We start from the raw sequence: 19,641 nt of genomic DNA, 5'->3' as shown, positions 1-19,641 counted from the left end.
CTGCTACCTCAAACGCTAGTTACCAGTTGAAGAGCAGAGATACTAAAGTTTCCGGTATTTAGAAAAGAAGAGATTCAAGAAATCTGATTCGAGACAAGTCAAAGTGGAGGCTTCCAGGTTAGAAGTCGATAAGAGACACAAAGGTTGCATTCTTTTGAGTCCTTGGTTAACATAACCTTGAAATGAAAAATTGGACATTTTTCTGCGTCACCCACCCTTGCTCCCCAACCAAACTCCAATTTGTCCAACTTGCATCAGTTCATTGGGTTCTCCCACGAGATGCTTGAATGAAAAGTTCCCCAGAACTAGAAGCAGATATTTTTCTCTCTAGTAAGGAAATTGTTGTTGTTGTTGTTGTTGTTGTATTGATGACAAGAAAATAATTTCTATGTAATGAATAGAGATTTTTCCCCCAAAGAATTTTAAATAAATAACACAACGCCACATTTAGTCTGAATTATCTCAGCCTTCTACTGAATGCACAATTTAGTCTGGTTCAGGGAACCTGCATTTTTACATAAACAATAGGGCAGAGGAAGCAATCAGATATGCATTTGTCTTAGGTGAACCTTGGAACGACTTTGAGTTCTGTCTATCCTTTGTTCCAAGGTATTTCCTGGGAGCAAATTGTGAGGTAGGTATGTAGCTTCTTATCTCTTTAGCTATCTTATTTGGGAATAAACTGAGAGGCGGGTTCACTCACAATAACATTAGTGAGTTTGAAATTTGAGGAAATTTTCTCCAGGAAATAGTAAGTCCCCAAAACCCTTGAGCAGAGATGCATGTACATGGGTGCTTGCTGGCCATGGAGGCAGGATTGGCAGGAGGAGACTGCTTGCGGTGATGAGACACTTTCACACTGTGGAGTGGGAGGGAAGCACAGGAACAAGATGCATCATCTCCCAACAGGGTCAAGCTACGGGATATGAGGGGAGAGGGAGACGGAGTAAAATTGAAACATCATTCCATCGTCCTGGGTCTCGATGAAGAACAGGCAGGTGAACAAAAGTGAAGATTTTTCAGAGATCTGAACCCTTCTTTGAGACAGAAAATAAGAATTGCCCATAGCTGTCCCAAAGACTTATACATTCAGAATAATAATTTATCATTTGTCGAACAGAACAGGCTTCCAGTATTTGCACCAAGCAAGATACTAATAATTATAAAAATACATATTTATTGGTTTTGTTAACCCAAAATATCTGAGAGAGGTCTCAGTCAATTTAGAAAGTTTCTTTTGCCATCAATATGTATAAGATGTACATTGGTTTTCCAGCAAGGTGAGACAAGTCGAAGTGGAGGCTTCCAGGTTAGAAGCAGGTAAGAGACAAAAAGGTTATATTCTTTTGAGTCCTCGATCAGCCCTCTACTGAATACACAATTTAGTATGGCTCAGTGAACCTGCATTTTTACATCAACAATAGGGCAGAGGAAGCAATCAGATACGCATTTGTCTCAGGTGAGCCTTAGAGGGGTGACTGAGTTTTGTCTGTCCTTTGTCCACAAGGTATTTCTTGTGGGCAAATTTTGAGGTAGGTATATAGCTTCTTATCTTTGTAGCTATCTTATCTGGGAATAAAAGGAGAGGCAGGTTTGCCTGACACATAGTTCCCAGCTTGACTTCTCTTGGCTTAGTGATTTGGGGGTCACGAGATTTATTTTTCCTTTCACAATTTCAAGAAGGAACAAAAATTCAGTCTAAGCAAGTCAGATCTACCTGTTACCAAAAAGCAATCCAGATCCAGATCCCAAGAGAGAATTCTTAGATCTTGCACAAGAAAGAATTTGGGCAAGTCCATACTGTAAAGTGAAGCAAGTTTATTAGGAAAGTAAGGGAATGAAGAATAGCTACTCCATAGGCAGAGCAGTCCCAAGGGCTGATGGTTGCCAATTTTTATGGTTCTGTCTTGATTATATGCTAAACAAGGGGTGGTTTATTTCTGAGTTTTCCAGGAAAGGGGTAGGCAATTCCCGGAACTGAGGGTTCCTCCCCTTTGTAGACCAAATTGGGTAACTTCCTGATGTTACCCAATTTGTAAACTGTCATGGCACTAGTGAGAGTGTCTCTTAGCATGCTAATGCATTATAATTAGCCTACAACGACCAGTGAGAACAACCAGAAGTTAATTTTGTCACCATCTTGGTTTTGGTGGGTTTTGGCTGGCTTCTTTATTCCAAACCATTTTATCAGCAAGGTCTTTATGGTCTGTATCTTGTGCCGACCTTCTATCTCATCCTCTGACTTAGAATGTCTAACTTAGTGGGAATGCTGCTCAGCAGGTCTCAGCCTTATTTTACCCAGCCGCTATTCAAGATGGAGTTGTACTGGTTCAAATACCTCTGACATATCCAATATATTAACTATAACGATGTCGAGGAAATAATTTTCCAAACAAAGAATTTGGATTTTTGAAATAAAAAGAGTGTGCAATAGTGCAATTTTTTAAGGCAGAGCAAAAGAACAGCTTTCACACGGTGGAAGGCTACCTGGAGAGGGTGCCAGTCCCGCTGAGGTGACTATAGCTTTTACCCCTGAGTTATTCCCGCCCCATTCATGTTCTCGTCCAATGAGAGGGGTTCTTTCAAACATCCTCTCCATTAATTGATCTTTGAACCCTTTACCAGATTGGCTACTGTTTTACAACCCTGAGTCACAGAGCCCCCACCTCCAAGAGCCAGAGACTGGAAAATCAGAGACAAAACCCCTACTTAGCCTGCCAGAAGTGAGAAAGTGAAAACAAAGGACCCTAGCCAGCCAGAGGCAGAAAGGCGGAAACAAAGGCCCCTAGCCGGCCAGGGAAGTCCCTCTAAAACAGTCCCTCAACATCATTTCTAAGATTCCACTAATCACAAAATAAAACTAAGGCAAGAGGGAGCACTTGATTCTAATTAGGGAGAGAAGAGGATTCTATGACTTCCACTGGGAGCTGTCTGTAAATTTAAATTTTTGAAGAATATCAGGTTGGACTATGCAGAAATTACTTAACTCAGTAAACAAAACCATAGTATGTTTTGGTAAACCAAGGTTTCAGCAAAAATACGAGTTTCCTAAGTAAGCCCGCATTCGTCTGACCCAGAGCATCCATTGGTCTTGACTTTCAAACCCATTGAGAGCCTTCCCATCGCAAAATGGGAATATATACAATATATATAAAATATAAATATGTATAATGTGCGATATATATATTCAGGTTCTTAGGTAGAACCTTTGCAAATAGACATGTAAAAATGTTCTAAAAAGATGGCAAAGATGTTTTTTTCAAAATATTTTATGCAAAAAAAAAAAATGCTTCCAGTTAAAATAAGCACTTCTCTCCAAAAGATTATATCTAAAATTTTATCTTATATATTCATGAATTTCAGAGATTGATGTGGCTTCTGGTTTCATTTGCTTTCATGAAATTACCATATATTCAATGTTTAGATAAGATAAAGATGGTTTATTCACTCTCCTAGAACTCAGATTCATACCAACCTCTGCTATTCTTACTTTAGTTGCAGTCCCAAACCACCAAACTCCCCTTCAAGGACAGTAAACCGCATCACCAAATACCCAAAGAGACATCAAAAGTTTGCACACAGAATTCCAAAAGCCATCCACAAACAGTCCGTATGGTACACAAAGATTTACATCAAAAATAAATGCTGACATTTGAGAATAGTGGTTTAGTATTTGTCAGAAACGTAGCCCTGGCAAAACCACGGACATGCCTCACAGACTCCGAGAATGCTAACATTCCCAGATGGAAAAAATGTAGCTTACTTCCCTGATTCTGTTTTTCTATAAGGTTTAAGTTTAAATAGTTTGTAAGTTACACATCTAAGCTGTTTCTGAAGAATATAGGCTGTAAAGGAGAAGGAAGTACTGTAGAGCTGCAATCTATGGGCATCTATAAAGGCAACTTAAAGAGTAATTTAAACTTCTTGTTTCCTGAAATTTAAGATGTTGTGTTATTAACTTGCTGCTTTGCTAATCAGAATCATTACACACTGAGTAGCATTGGCTCTCCTTTCTTAAACTGGTAGAATTATTAACATTTACGGGTTCTCTCATTGCCCAGATACATTTATCCAGATGTTTGAACATTTTTCTCCATCACCCACCCTTGCTCCACAACCAAACTCCAGTTTGTCCAACTTGCATCAGTTCACTGGGTCCTCCCATGAGACATTTGAATGAAAAGTTCTCCAGAACTAGAAATGGATGTTTTTCTTCCTAGTAAGGAAATTGTTTTTTTGATGACAAGAAAATAATTTCTATGTAATGAATAAAGTTTTTCCTCCAAGGAATTTTAAATAAGTAACACTTAAAGCCACATTTAGTCTGAAATTTCTCATTCAGTCATCCTCCAATCTGGGTGACTCATGAGAGGAAAAATATTTTCTCCACCAACTTGTGCAGACAATTTCTTCAGAATGAGCATGACCTAGATTTCAGGAGGTTAAGTAACTAGGAGGTAAAGTAACTAATCAATATATTGGAGAAGAAAGTCAAATACACAATTGTTAAACTACTTTGTATCATCAATCTCTCTTTGTGACATAGGTCTGAATGTGATTTTTCAGAACATTTGAAAATTTTAGATAATAATAAATTAGAAAGCTACCAGAAGGCAAATACAGTTCACAAAGTACTCTCTTCCAAAAGACACAATTTTGGAACAGCCACCAAAAGTTGAACGCCAAAAGCATTTACTGATAACATTCAAAACTCCAAATATCAGGTGGTGATATAATCCCACATCCACATACTGTAATAACAACCAAAAATGATAGACTCATTTAAAATAAACATCTGGGAGGAAAGTTTACACAGGTGCAAAAAAAAAAGAAAGCATTTGCAATATGTATAGTGCATCTTAATTATATTTAATTTAAAATAAATATTCTGCTTGGGGCCATATGAAAAACTAGCAAAATTTTGTTACCACATCATATTAAAATAACGTAAGCCCTTGAAGAGTGAAGAACATTTCTTATTTACATGGCTGCCACCAGAGGACCTAGCACAGCACCTGCATCCCAGGACAATGAGAACCTCTTGCCCCTATCAATAGGGAGTTGAAGTGCAAATTTGCAGGCCTCTCCTCTTATATCTTAAAACAGAAACTTTTGGGTAGATCACAGAAACCTGCACTTTTCATAAGTTCTCCAGGTATTTCTTATGTACACTGAAGTTTAATAACTACTATCAGAAAAGTTACTCTTTAATTATTTGATAATTTGGGGACACCAATGTATAGGATCTTTAAGCACTACAGTCCAACTTTCTATTGGAAAAATGGTAACTGGACACTAAGCCCAGTATCCCCCCTCAAAGAGACTGATAATACTGTCACCAGGCTTTTCATTCTTGCTTTTATTGGTTAATAGCAAAACTTCGAATCACATCTGCCCCACATCCCAAATGCTGGCACTGGGCCCTGTGGAACTGCCTTTGTTTAAGCAGAAAATTTTTTGAAATCCTCCGTATCTTTTCTTAGATTCCCCCTCTTCCTCATGTCCTTAACTTGTCTAAAGATACCCATTTCCCCTGCAAGCCTCACAAGTGAGTGCTCACATTTAGTACTTCAGCATGCAGAGGAATGTTGGTGCTGTCAACTGAAGGTTGTGTCCTGCCCAAAATTCATATGTTGAACTCTAAACCCCAAGGTGATAGTATTTGGAGACATAGGTTTTACAAGGTGATTGGGTCATAAGGTTGGAGCACTTATAAATGGAATTCCTGCCCTTATAACAAGGGATAGGAGAAAGATGGTGTCTCTCTTCAATATGTGAGGATACAGCAAGGTGTCCATCTGTAACCGAGAAAAGAAACCTCACCAGGAACTTAAGTCACCAGCACTTTGATATTAGGCTTCTCAGCCTTCAGAATGGTAAAGGTTAAATTTCTGTTGTTTAAGCCACCAGTGTATGGTGGTTTTGTTTTTTTTTGTTTGTTTGTTTTTTTTTGTTTTTTTTTTTTTTTTTGCTATAGTGGCTAGAGCTGACTAAGACAGATGGTATCCTACTCTTTCCCCACTGCCACTTACAGAACAATAAGAAGGGTAATGCAGTAAGCCAGGTGAGAGCTGACAGCAACTGAGAATGGAATGCATAGAATAAGACTCTAAGTGTTCAAGAGTATCACTATCCCAAATATCTGAAGGCTAAGCATTGAGATATATTGGATACTGATACTCTTGAACACTTAGAGTCTTATTTGAGCTCTGTACCTCCTCCTTAAGCAAGCTTATCCAAGTCTGTGACTTCAATTACCACATACATACACATGGATGGCTCACATTTCATTTATCTTCTCCACTGATGCCTCTTATTTGATATTCAGTCCTTTATAATCAATTGCCTATTTGGCATCTCCACTTAATGTTTTCAAAAACATCTCAAAAATCAACAGTTCAAAAGTTGAAATCATAATCTTATCCAAAGTTTAACACACCCCTAAACCTAAACAGTAGCCTGTTCCAGTGTTTCTCATCTCTGTAACAGTACCCCTTATCCACCCAGTTACATAAGCCACACACCTAAAAGTCATCCTGAACTACCCCTGTCCCATTACTATGTAGTCTATCAGTGAGACTGTCTATTTGCCTCCTAAGTATTGTATCAATAGACACTTCTGCATCTCCATTACTTTCTTCTGGTCCAAGCCATCATTTTCTCTTGAAATTGCCCACTGGTGAGTTACCCTGCAAATCATTTTTGTCCCTCCTTGTCTCTTCTCCAGTGATGCCAGAGTCAAAATTACAAATGCCAATCTTTTCCTATTGATTTTATGATGAAAACCAAAAATTTGGATGTGATTACAACATGCTCTGGTCCTCCATTCCTCTCCACACATATTTCCTAAAGTGCTTCCCTTAAACCAGGCCAAAAGGAAGTCTGGTAGGGCCTTCATTTTAGAAGTTTCCTCATATTACAAACACATACGTGCACAGGATTACAGTCTTACCTAGCCCTTACAGCACCCGACTGTGCAAACTTGGGTGAGTCACTTAAGTGATTTGAGTGTCTCTTTCATTGTTTAATACTGAGGGAGCTAGAATATATTACCTCTAATGTTTCACCCAGCCCGAGAAGTCTCAACTCTCAGATGACAAACTGTCAAATTCATCACAAATTTAGTCAAATTCTAATCACTCTAATATCATACACATGTTATCTGAGCATATTATTGAATTGTCTACTTTTTAAAGCCAAAGTAAAAAGAGTTAGGTGAATTTGAACTACAATGAAGCAACCTGCATTAATTTTATTAATAATGTCTTATACTTGGTAGCATTTTAAGCAATCTTTTATGTATTCTTCCCTTACTTTATCTTAAAAGTTACTTCATATGTATGTTAATATTTGTCTAATTTTACTATTGTGAAAACTGAGACTCAGGTGACTGCCCAGGATTAAACAACCAGTGATAGAGTCTGGACTCAAAATCAGCACTGACACCAAGTCAAATAGTATTTTTATAACACTAAAATATTTCTCAAAATGCCAGACATGTAATATGTAAATATAATTTAAGACTTTAAGATAGAGATTTATTTAAAATAAAGATAGGTTACTTACTGACATACAAGTTTTATATTTTGTAATTACTACTTGCTGTATTGTAGAGTACATAGCATTATATTTTTAAGAGTTTACATCATTTACCTATCTATCTGGAGAAGGAGACTCTCAGGACAGAAACATGTTTATCTGTATCTACCATGTGGCCTGGCACAAAGTAGGTTCCAAAAATGTTTGAGGTATGAATGTAGTGAGTTTAACTGGCATATCTATGACCTATTTCATCTCTGTTTAATATTTGTAATTGCTGTCTACTGTCTTTTTTGTATGAAAGATGTTAAAAGTTACCATACATTTTCATGAGGTCTTATTTAAATTGTCATACAAAAAAAAAGCTGTAAGTCAGAGAATAGACAAACTCACAATAATAGAGGAAGTCTTTAAAAATACTCTCTTGGTAATTTATTGAACAATAAGACAAAAAATGTAAGAATATAAACAATCTGAATCTATCAGTTTTATATAATGACCTTTTTATTCATTCAACAACTACAAAATGCACATTTTTATGAAGTACACATAGAATGTTCACCAAGTTAGAAATCTGTTGAGTTACAAAATAATTGCTAATAAGTTTTAAAAGATTGAAATTTACAGAGCATTTCTCTGATCACAAAATTTAACCAGAAATTGTGAATGAAAAGATATCCAAAGGAAATGAAATCAGTCTGCAAAGAGGTAACTGCACTTTCAGGTTTGTTGCAGCATTGTTCACAATAGCCAGCATATGACCAAGTGTCCATCAGTGAATAAATTGATACAGAAAATGCGGTATATATTCACAATGGAATGCTATTCATCCATAAAAAGAAGGAAATCACGACATGTGTTACAGCATGGCTGAAACATTTGGTGCAGGGATTTGGAATGTTTGTCAAAGGACACAAAATTATGTGTGCTTATAAACTTGTGAGTACTACTAAATCAGAGTTTAGAAAAAATTGATAGATTTAAGTGCTTATTTTGTAAAGAGGAGAGGTTCAAACATCAGTTATCTACGTATCTTCCTACAGAAATTAGAAAACAATAAGCAAATTAAACCTGAATTAAGCAGAAAGAAAATGAGGGAGGACTCAATGAAACAGAAAACAAACTATGGAGAAAATTCACGAAGCTAAATGTTAGCTCTTTGACTCTAAAACCTTTGAAAGATTAGTGAGAAAGAAAAGAGGGAGAAAGCCCAACTTACCAATAATACAATGAATAGAGGTTTTCCCTACTGCTCCTATAGATATAATGAGTATTAGAAGCAACATTATGGCAACAAATTTAAAGGCATTGAGATCAGAAAAATAGAAAACTGACTCAATTTGAAGATGATACAAAATTCTCAGAAGTTGAAAGAGGAACTGCTAAAACTTACAAGTGAATTAAAAACATTGTAAGTTACAAGGTTAACACACAAAATATAATTACAGTCCTAGATACCAACAGCAAATGTTTGGAAAATAAAATTTAAAACAATTTTTTAACACAGCAAAAAACATTAAGTATTTGAGAATAAATTTAACAAAATACACACAAAACCTCCAAAAAAACTATAAACTTTCTGAAAGAAATTAAAGATCTAAATAAAAGGAGAACTATATACATGTTTATTGAATGAAGACACATATTGTTAAGATGTTAATTCTTCTCAAATTGATTTATAAATTTAATACAATGTCAATACTAACACAAGATAATTTTTAATATACTTTGATAAGATGCTCCTAAAATTTATATGGAAATGCATAGCCAAAACAATCTTGTAAAAGAACAAATCTGGAAGACTTATGGGTCCTCACTTGGAGATTTATTACAAATCTATGGTAACGAAAATACTTTGATATTGGTACAAGGATAGGCAAATGGAGAATAAAGTCCAGAAAGAGACCCACACTTAGCCAGCTGATTTTAGACAAAGGAACTAAAACAGTTAAATGGAGAGAGGAAAATCTTCGAACTGTTGAAATATAAACAAGTCTATGTCATATGGAAAAAGAAAAAACCTCAACTCCTGCTTACACCATACATAAAAATCAATTTGAGATAGATGATAGACCTAACTGAAAATTCGAAAACATAAAGCTTTTAGAAGAAAAGGTAAGAGAATAGCATTACTACCTATCAGTAGGACAAGATTTAGATTAAACATAGAAAATAATAAGAAAAAAGGAAAATATTGACATATCAGACTTCACCAAAATTAAATATCAAAAAAAAAATTGTTAAGAAAATGAACAAGCAACCACCACTGGAAGAAAATATTCACAAAGCATTTATCTGATCATAGACCCATATCCAGAATATATTAAGAATTTTTAGAATACCAAATGTTAAAAAGAAAACTCAGTTTTTTTAAATGAGCAAAAATGTGAACAAACACTTTACAAAGAAAGATGTACAATAATCATTAAACTCACAAAAGTGGCCAATATCATTAATTCATCATCAGGATATTCCAATTAAAGTCACAATAAAATACCATTTATAGCCACTAGAATAACTAAAATTAAATAGACTGAAAATATCAAGTGATGTAGATACAATTTGAACTTTCATTCACTGCTGATGAGAATGTAAATGGTACAACCCCTTTGGACAAGTGTTCCTCAGTTTCCTGTAAAGTTAAATATTTACCCCTACTACAACTTAGCAGTTCATTTCTAGGTACTTATTAAAGAGAAATAAAAGAAACCTGTTCACACAAAGACTGGTACACAAATATTTATAGTAGTTTATTCATTATAGCCCCTGAAAGAAAAAACTCAAATGTTCATTAACAGGAAAACAGATAAATTAGAATATATTCACAAATGGAATACTATTCAGCAACAAAACAGAGCTATTATAATGAAACATGAATAAATCTTACAGATACTGTGCTGTGCTAAAGAATTTGAATATAGTAGAGAACATAAAAGTTTTTTTCTAGAACAGAAAAAATTTATGGTCAATAAAATCAGGAAAACAATAATGACATGAAAGGCAAGTGTATTGACTCAGAAGGGGTTTGAGGCAACTTTCTGAAATGAAGAAACTATTTAATGTCTTGCAGATGTGTGTGCTTTACATCAGTGAATGCATTTTCCTAAATTTGTTGTATTTTACACTTAATTTTGTGCATTTTATGGTATATAATGTTACCTTCAAAAAGTTTAGCAAACAAATATTGAACTCCCATTTGGAAACTGGCACTTCACAGTAGTGTGGGTTGACAAGTCTGAAACTATTTTCTAAGCATTCATTCTAGTCTAGAAGGATGTATTAGGGCTTCTAGGATAAACAGAACCAAAAGGATGTATATAGATATAGATACAGACAATAGATGCATATAGATATGGACACAGATATTGATATAAAGATATAGATACAGATATGAATACCGAAAAAAGATAGAGCAATTTATTTTAAGGAGTTGGCTCACATGATGACGGGGGCTGGCAAATCTAAAATCTACAGAACAGGATGGCAGGCTGGAGAACCAGGGAACAGTTGATGCTGCATTCTGGACTACAAAGGCAGTCTGAAAGTGGAATTCCCTTTTCCATGAGGGATCTCAGTCAGATGAGTCCCGCCCACCACATGCAGAGTAATCTGCTTTATTCAAAATCCACTGATTTAAATGTTAATCACACCTAACATACCTTCACAGCAACATCTAGACTGGGGTTTGACCATATAACTGGTTACCATATTCTGGTCACATTGACATATAAAACTAACCATCACAAAGGGATATACAATTATGAAAATGGAGATGTTTAAAATATGTCCTGTGATATCGAATTGGAATTGGAGGTATCAGTATGAATGCATGGTTAACACTGAATAGACACTGACATAAGTATAGATAGAGCTGCATGTACACCCACATTCACACACACACACATTTCCTAGCTGTTGGCTGACAAAGCCTAGGAACAAGAAGGCCAGTAGTCATGATCGTACCTAGCGCTCAGATTTTAGTTTCTAAATGCCATTTTACACTAAGCAGCATCAAGGCTCCCTAGAGAAAAGCCTGATTCCAGGTCTGGGACAATGAGGGCACAAATGTGCCTAGAATATTTGACGTACAGCACAAGAAAGTACTCAAAAAGTTATGTAAACATAACAAAAGGACAAGAGACCAGAGTGAAAAGGCTCCTACCAGACAATGAAAAAATTCTGGAACAATGAATAAATAAATGGAGAAGAAAACATTCTTTGAGTAGTGGAACGCTACTCTAATAAATGTAGAAGTAACAAGAAGAAAAGCACCCATGAAAGCTAAAATCAGTGAGTAAAAATGTTAAGGAGCATCATTTACATGGTACCAGTGCATCTCGACGCAAACTACTTATTAAACCAAAGGGAAAATTATTTTACAATGGAGAGAGCTGGCTGACATAACCTTAATCATAAGCAGTTTTGGACCAAGCCAATATCACATGATTCCTGACATGCTGCACTCAGAAGGACACAAATCATTGCTGTGTTATTTCTGCTGTAAATGGATAACTTGAATATAATCATGAAAAACTATCCCACAAATCCAAATTGAAGGTCATACTACAAAAGAACTGGTCCATTCTCTTTAAAAATATCAGTCAAAACAGTCAAAAAAGACTCACAAACTGTTCTACCTTAAAGCTGGCTAAAAACCAAAGGCAGCGCATGATTGGATTGGTTCCTTATGAATCCACTATTAGGTGGAACCCGGATCAGAGAAAAAATGGCTAGAAAGGAAACTATTGGAATTACTGATAGAATTTCAATATGGGCTGTGTATTAGATAATACTATTGCACCAATGATAAAGCACATGATTTCAATAATTATACATTGATAAGGTAAGAAAATCTCCCAATTTTAGCAAGTATACAAGAATAATTATTGTAAAAGGGTACAGTATCTCCAGCTTATCCTAAAATGGTTAAGAAAATAAACTATGATCATATATATAAATATACATGTAAGTATGAACATTAAATGTACAAATAAATTACACATTTGTATTGCAAACAACTTATGAGTTTATAAATTTGTAATTACAAATTTAAATTATATATATATTCATATAAATTTTACAAATACCTATAAATACAAATGATAAAGCAAATGAGACAAATGTAAACAATTAGTAAACACAGATTTAAAAATATCCAGGGTACTTTCACTGTTCTAGCAATTTTTCCCTCAATTTACATATAAAACTAAAAATAAATCAATTAAAAACTCTTTACCCAAAAAAACCTACAGAATATTTTTAAATGAGTGTGATGTTTCTTATGCACAGAAAAATACTTACCACAAAAAGGTGCTCAATATATATTTATTAAAGTTTGAATGAATAAAACTATCTTCTTACAAATATAAAAGCTCTTTGTAAGTTAGGAAAAAACTATGAAACACTAAAGGTTTTATGAAGAATTCCAGATCCAATCTATGTAATTCATACCACATTTTTCAGTCCCCAGATAATCATATCATAATACACACCATGTGAATATTTTTACTTCACTGGACAGATTTGAGCACAAAGATAAACAAGTCAGTTTATCCCCGAAATCATTTTGGCTTTTCTTCCCAGTGGATTTAAACATAGGTTAAAAGGCTAACCATGCAGTCACTTTCCACTTCAACCTGAACGTAACAAATTAGCTCTCAATTCTCTAACTCTCATGGGGGGTGCAACTTTTCTTTTGTGTAAAATATTTAACATCTATTCAATAAGGTTTCAGGATGCATTTCAGAATAGGATAACATAATATATTTTCTGTTTCCTATACGCTCCATCCTTCATTTTTACTGCTTGATACAGCATGTAACTAAATTTAGAAGAAATCCATTTCACAATTACACCATCTAGACAACTTGAGTCAGAGTAAAAATTTCTCTTCATGAAGGTTTGGAAGTTGTTAAAAATGAACATCTGAGAATTTGAATAATGACGTATAGCAATTTTTATTACAATTTGATCACTATAAACACTAGAAAAAGTTTATTAAAATCATCTTATTTATATTTTGAAAGAATAACAGAAAAACAAAAATACTATTTAGTGAGAAAAACATTCTTCCAATATCAGCAAAGCTATCAAGATTTTTATAAACAATCTGTAAGCCTATGTCTATCAAAATATAGGCAATTCTTATCATAATGCACATTTGAGAACCTAACAAATTTGTTAGGTTTCATCGAAATTGTGGCTTTGTTTAAAGAAGGAAGCAATGTGAGAGATGCTAACAATAGTTATCAATGGTTTATTATATGCTAGGCACTACATTCAATATGAATATGCAGCCAGGAAGACCTGTGCCCTATCACAGTATACAAGCAGGAAATACTGTAAGGAACGCTGGAAGAAACCTGACTCCACTTGAGGTGGTACAGCTCAATAATTCAGTGAAGGTGTCCAGCAGGAGCTAATTATGCCTAGGCTGAGTTCTGAAGGCTCAGTGAGATCTATCCAGATAAAGAAAGCAAGGGATTATTTCCCAGGAAGAGAGCAGCAAAAATGAAGGCAATGGGGCAGGCAAAGACATGGATGCTTGGAAAACTGCAAAGAGTTTGATGAGCCTGGAGCAAATGTTGACAGAGAGTGTGATGACAAATCAGACTGAATAGTTTATCATGGACCTGGGGATAAAAAGACTAGAATGCCATGGCAAGACAGCATGGATTTTGATTACATCCAAACAATCAAGGTTAAATGTTCTCTTAATCTTATTTTTAAGAGAACATTTATTCCAATGGGTTTTAAGTGAAGCCAGTCATCAATTCAATGTAGATATCCTGAAGGCCTGATTAAGTTGATGACTGAGGAAAATAATATGGAAATGCACTCCTTTTTCTTTCTCTCCACATTTACCACCACCAACACATAAAATACAAATACCACTAAAAAAATATGGAAGGTGGCTTCAGACTTCTTCTCCACCACTCCACCAACCCACCTGCTCACCCTGCTCGCAGGAGGAGAACTGACTAACCTAAAACTGACAGCGCAGAGGAAAGGAAACAGCTCCACTGTGCAGGCTTTGCGTCTGCTTGCCTTTGGGGACAGGCCTGCATGAGGGAGGAGTCATTGCCGTTCACCACTGGAGTCCTCCACACACTAACAAACCATTGTCCAGGGACTGCCTCTCAGAGGCAGGTCAGCAGGCCCATGTTTTCTTATAGATCCCTGTTCTCAGGGTTTCTCCTCAGGGCTGTGAGGTGAGTTCCCATTCCCTGTGCCGCCTGCTACATAGTGTAGGCTGTACCGTGGTTCCCCAGATGAATCCTGAGATTCAAGCTTGGTTAAAGCAGTGAGAAGCCTCATTTTGACCATCAATTCAGGCTTCATTTCCCAATCCAGTTTTAGCAATAATAAAGGTAATAATCTTTATTAGACTTCCACGTCTAATTCTGGTTTAGTATTCAGAATCAGAAAGAGAATTCCCGACAATAGGGAAAGGAAGACAAGAGTTCACAGAACTATGGATGAATATAAGGTGGAGATAAAGAAGAGGATAAGGGAGTCAAAGGTGACCCCTGCACACAACCCTTTGTCAACAGCTTCTCCACCGTAGTCACGGAGAGCTGAAATTCAGTGATTCATCCAGCTTGGAAAAGAAATTTTTCTCTAATATGCCATCCTAGGTCTGAGTGTATTCAGGCAGAAATGCCTTGGCAGGACATTTAAGGAAAGCAGGAATGCCAGAATATACATTTTCAGCCCACAACACTGAGAGACGGCAAGCAGAGGGGAAACAGTTTTATTAACACCACGTAGTTACTGCCTTCCTTGCAGGTAGGCTGAGACCTGGGACCTCAAATTAGGGACTCAACCAGCAGTGATTCATGTTTCTGAGAAATGTGCTGGTAAGACATTAAGTGACATTCAAAACAAATTTGTTATTTAAGGTAAAATTAAATAAGTGTCACTGACATCTCACATTATCCCTATATGTGTAATGCATTCTATTTTTCCTTTCTCGCCATTGGGATTTGAAATCTACGCAGAGCCAAAATCCAATACTCCATCATCCATTGACTAATATATTTTCCAGCTTTTTCTGGGCCTGTTTTCTCAAATTGTGAAATCCAAAACTATCCAAAGAAAATGTGTGCTGTGAATTGCAAATTTCTCAGATAACTTGCCACTTCATTATTTTTGGTGTATAATAATATTGAGAATTAGGGCAGATGTTACAATATATGAACTGAAACCAATACAGCTTTTCACTAGAGTATGAAATTTCATGTTACATCCTCGGGGATCAAGCTTTTTAAAAAAAATAATGCTTGAAGAACTGAACAAAAACAATAAACTCATGTTAAAATATGTGAATTTTATATATTTAATATATTAAATATTAATAAACAGTACCACACAAAAATTTGATTGCAATATTGACTAAAAGTCATTAATGTGGTACATCCTACTGTTTTATAGCTTGGAATATCATTAATTTAAGAAGAGTTTATTCAAATAAGTTTTTGCTCCTATGAACATAAAGAAAATTTTTACATAGTTCGTTCCTTCACTACTTTTTACATAAATGAACATTTTGTTTCTTCTTTCCCAGGAGAGTAGGCATAAAGAGTGATGTGCTTCCACTTGTCAGCATTTCTTTTTTTTTTTCAAAGGAGGATTGACTCACTTGGCACATAGCCCTCAAAGAATATTTGTTGAATAAATGAACGAATGATGATCACATGTGATCCTGACTCATCGATACAGAGAGGAAGAGAGGCAGTTTAGGCAAAAACGGTAAAATAAAACTTCTTTTTAGTGAACAAAAATCCTACTATTTAAAAAGAGAAAGTGAAAAGTAGAAAACCAGAAAAGAGTATCACTCATGAGCTATTTTTTAATTCGGCTATACGACCCCCCCTCCTACACACAAACGAACAGAGGCTACCCAATCTATATCACCCCTCAAATAAAGCTAAAGGCGGGTCATAAGGAAAACTCTGAAAGTAGAAATGGCAGGAAATTTTTATCATTGCTGTTTTCCCATTCCACCATACATCATCCTCGTTATCCATCTTTATTTCAAAGAAAAACAATTGTCAATTGAGATCCCTTGGTATTCAGGAAAGTGGTGTTTGTAGAACACATTCAGGTTTCTTAGAGTAAAACATAGGTTGGGAATCTGGAAAACACACATCTTCTAAATTCCTAATAATATATTCATATGCAAAACTAATTTTCGGGTTAATAATACTCTAACCTAATTGACTCCACTAAGAAACAGAGACTACCAGGTATCAAATTTACAGAAGTTTGATATCATAGATGCTTCAGAAAATTTCTCACATTTGGAATGGTAGACTAAAAAGGCTATACTTGCTCTTGGCTGTACTACAACTCACAAAGAAATCCTGCACTAGGTTTGAAAAAAAAAAAATCCCTCAAACAGTACAAGGCAAATAATCTCATAAATAAGTCATCAATAACATTCTGGTTGCCTGAATCACATTTGCAATGGTTTAGATTTATCCTTAAAGAATGGAATTGACATTCAAATGTAAAACATATAGATAAAATTAATAAATATTGTATGATCACGTGTATATCTTGCTAATAGTTGGTTAATAAGTGTAACAAAGTTCTTAAAAAACATCTACTAAGTTTTGTTAGTGATTATGTCCGTGTACTTGGATTAGAAGTGCTTGCTTTTTTGCTTATCTGCATTATTCAAATTTATTTTTTTTATACAAACTTAAAAAAAATTATATTCATGTCCCTGATATATGGTAATCACTTGCTAATTGAAGATAAAGAATTAGCTTCACTTTCCTTTTAATTTCAAAAAAAACAAAAAGTCTCATGGCTGCTTACTCCTGTGTCTACTACAAGAACTCTGAACTCTGGAAATTCTTGTCATTCCCTCATTTGCTGCCAACTTTAGCAACTGCTTTTGTTCATTTTGACAGCTCAGCTGCTTCTTTATTCCCTGCAGATCGATGGTGAAACTCAACCACGTGAATCACACTCACTTACCACATTTTATTAATTTAGCCTAACTTGGTATTTCTCAACTGTGGGTTTCATTCAACTTTTAATTATCTGTGTATAACAGAAAGTGCAACTCATTGAGGATGTGCAGCTCCAACTTCTCTCCTACTGACTTTCTGCTCCTTTTGGACAATCCCATCTGTAGCAATTTGACAGTTTGAATGTGCTCCTGCAAGTAACCTAGAAGGGCCTTCAGGGATAAACTCCAGATTAAAGTTCGTGGCGGTAATTTTGTCAGCTTTCATGCTTATAAAAGTAGGACATTATTTATGTAATTAGTAATTTTAAAAAGTTTTCTGAGTCCTGTCCTCTCGCTCTCCTCCCCAGGCAGCAGGAGCTTCACCACTCGCTCCACCTTCTCCACCAACTACTGGTCCCTGGGCTCCGTCCAGGTGCCCAGCTATGGCGCCCAGTGGGTCAGCAGCATGGCCAGTGTCTATGCAGGCGCCGGGGGCTCTGGTTCCCGCATCTCCGTGTCCCGCTCCACCAGCTTCCGGGGCAGCATGGGGGCCAGGGTCCTGGCCATGGGGATGGCCGCAGGTCTGGCAGGAATGGGAGGCATCCAGAACGAGAAGGAGACCATGCAAAGCCCGAACGACTGCCTGGCTTCCTACCTGGACAGAGTGAGGAGTCTGGAGACAGAGAACTGGAAGCTGGAGAGCAAAATCCAGGAGCACCTGGAGAAGAAGGGACCCCAGGTCAGAGACCGAGGCCATTACTTCAAGGCCATCGAGGACCTGAGGGCTCAGATCTTCACAAATACTGTGGATAATGCCTGCACCTTTCTGCAGATTGACAATGACTGCCTTGCTGCTCATGACTTTAGAGTCAAGTATGAGACAGAGCTGGCCATGTGCCAGTCTGTGAAGAGCGACATCCATGGGCTTTGCAAGGTCATTGATGACACCAATGTCACTCGGCTGCAGCTGGAGGCAGAGATCGAGGCTTTCAAGGAAGAGCTGCTCTCATGAAGAAGAACCACAAAGAGAAAGTAAAAGTCCTACAAGCCCAGATTGCCAGCTCTGGGTTGACCGTGGAGGTAGATGCCCCAAATCTCAAGGCCTGGCCAAGATCATGGCAGACAGGCGGGCTCAATATGACGAGCTGGCTCGGAAGAACAGAGAGAAGCTGGACAAGTACTTGTCTCAGCAGATTGGGGAGAGCACCGCAGTGGTCACCACACAGTCCGCCAAGGTTGGAGCTGCTGAGATGACACTCACAGAGCTGAGACATACAGTCCAGTCCTTGGAGATCGACCTTGACTCCATGAGAAACACAAAGATCAGCTTGGAGAACAGCCTGAGGGAGGTAGAGGCCTGCTACGCCCTGCAGATGGAGCGGCTCAATGTAATCCTGCTGCACCTGGAGTCAGAGCTGACACAGACCCACACAGAGGTATAGCGCCAGGCCCAGAGTACGAGGCTCTGCTGAACATCAAGGTCAAGCTGGAGATGAGATTGCCACCTACCACCGCCTGCTGGAAGATGGCGAGGACTTCAGTCTTGGTGATGCCCTGTACAGCAGCAACTCCATGCAAATCATCCAAAAGACCACCACCCACAGGATAGTGGATGGCAAAGTGGTGTCTGAGACCAACGACACCAAAGTTCTGAGACATTAGGCCAGCAGAAGCAGGGGACCCTTTGGGGAGCAGGAGGCCAATAAAAAGTTCAGAGGTCATTGGATGTTAAAAAAAAAAAGAAAGATTTCATGTATTAATGGTTCCCTCACTGTCCACACTAGGATGTTGAAGCAAGATCAGTTTCCTTTTGCTCCTTTCTTCTCCTCCCCCATCCTCTTATAATATCCAATAACTACTCAAATTACTTAGACTTGTGTTATTCCAAGGAAAGTCTTCAAACTCTTCACTACCCTTTCACAACTGGATGAAGCTAGCCATGTAGATAACAAGTTTACATTTTCCAGTATACCTTTATTTCCACACAGGTAACCACCCTTCTCTGTGGATGTGAATCTAAAGTGGTATTTCCCTATCTTCTCTGTTTAAGAGCGATGAGAGAAACTGAGGCCCAGGCAAATGAAGCAACTTGGCAAGACGGCCCAGGTTCACTCTCTTCAGCCATGACCATCCCCACTGGG

General features: G+C 36.9%; 1 pseudogene; it reads left to right on the top strand.

The window, feature by feature from the left end:
• Positions 1-925: 925 nt before the first annotated feature.
• On the top strand, positions 926-19,221 carry LOC116562214 (annotated as a pseudogene).
• Positions 19,222-19,641: the final 420 nt, after the last annotated feature.

This window comes from Sapajus apella, unplaced genomic scaffold, assembly GCF_009761245.1.
Source record: "Sapajus apella isolate SASKATOON/1434 unplaced genomic scaffold, GSC_monkey_1.0 scaffold32, whole genome shotgun sequence".
NCBI classification, from domain to species: domain Eukaryota; kingdom Metazoa; phylum Chordata; class Mammalia; order Primates; family Cebidae; genus Sapajus; species Sapajus apella.
Note: the sequence above shows the minus strand (reverse complement) of the source record. Positions and strands in the feature narration are given on the sequence as shown.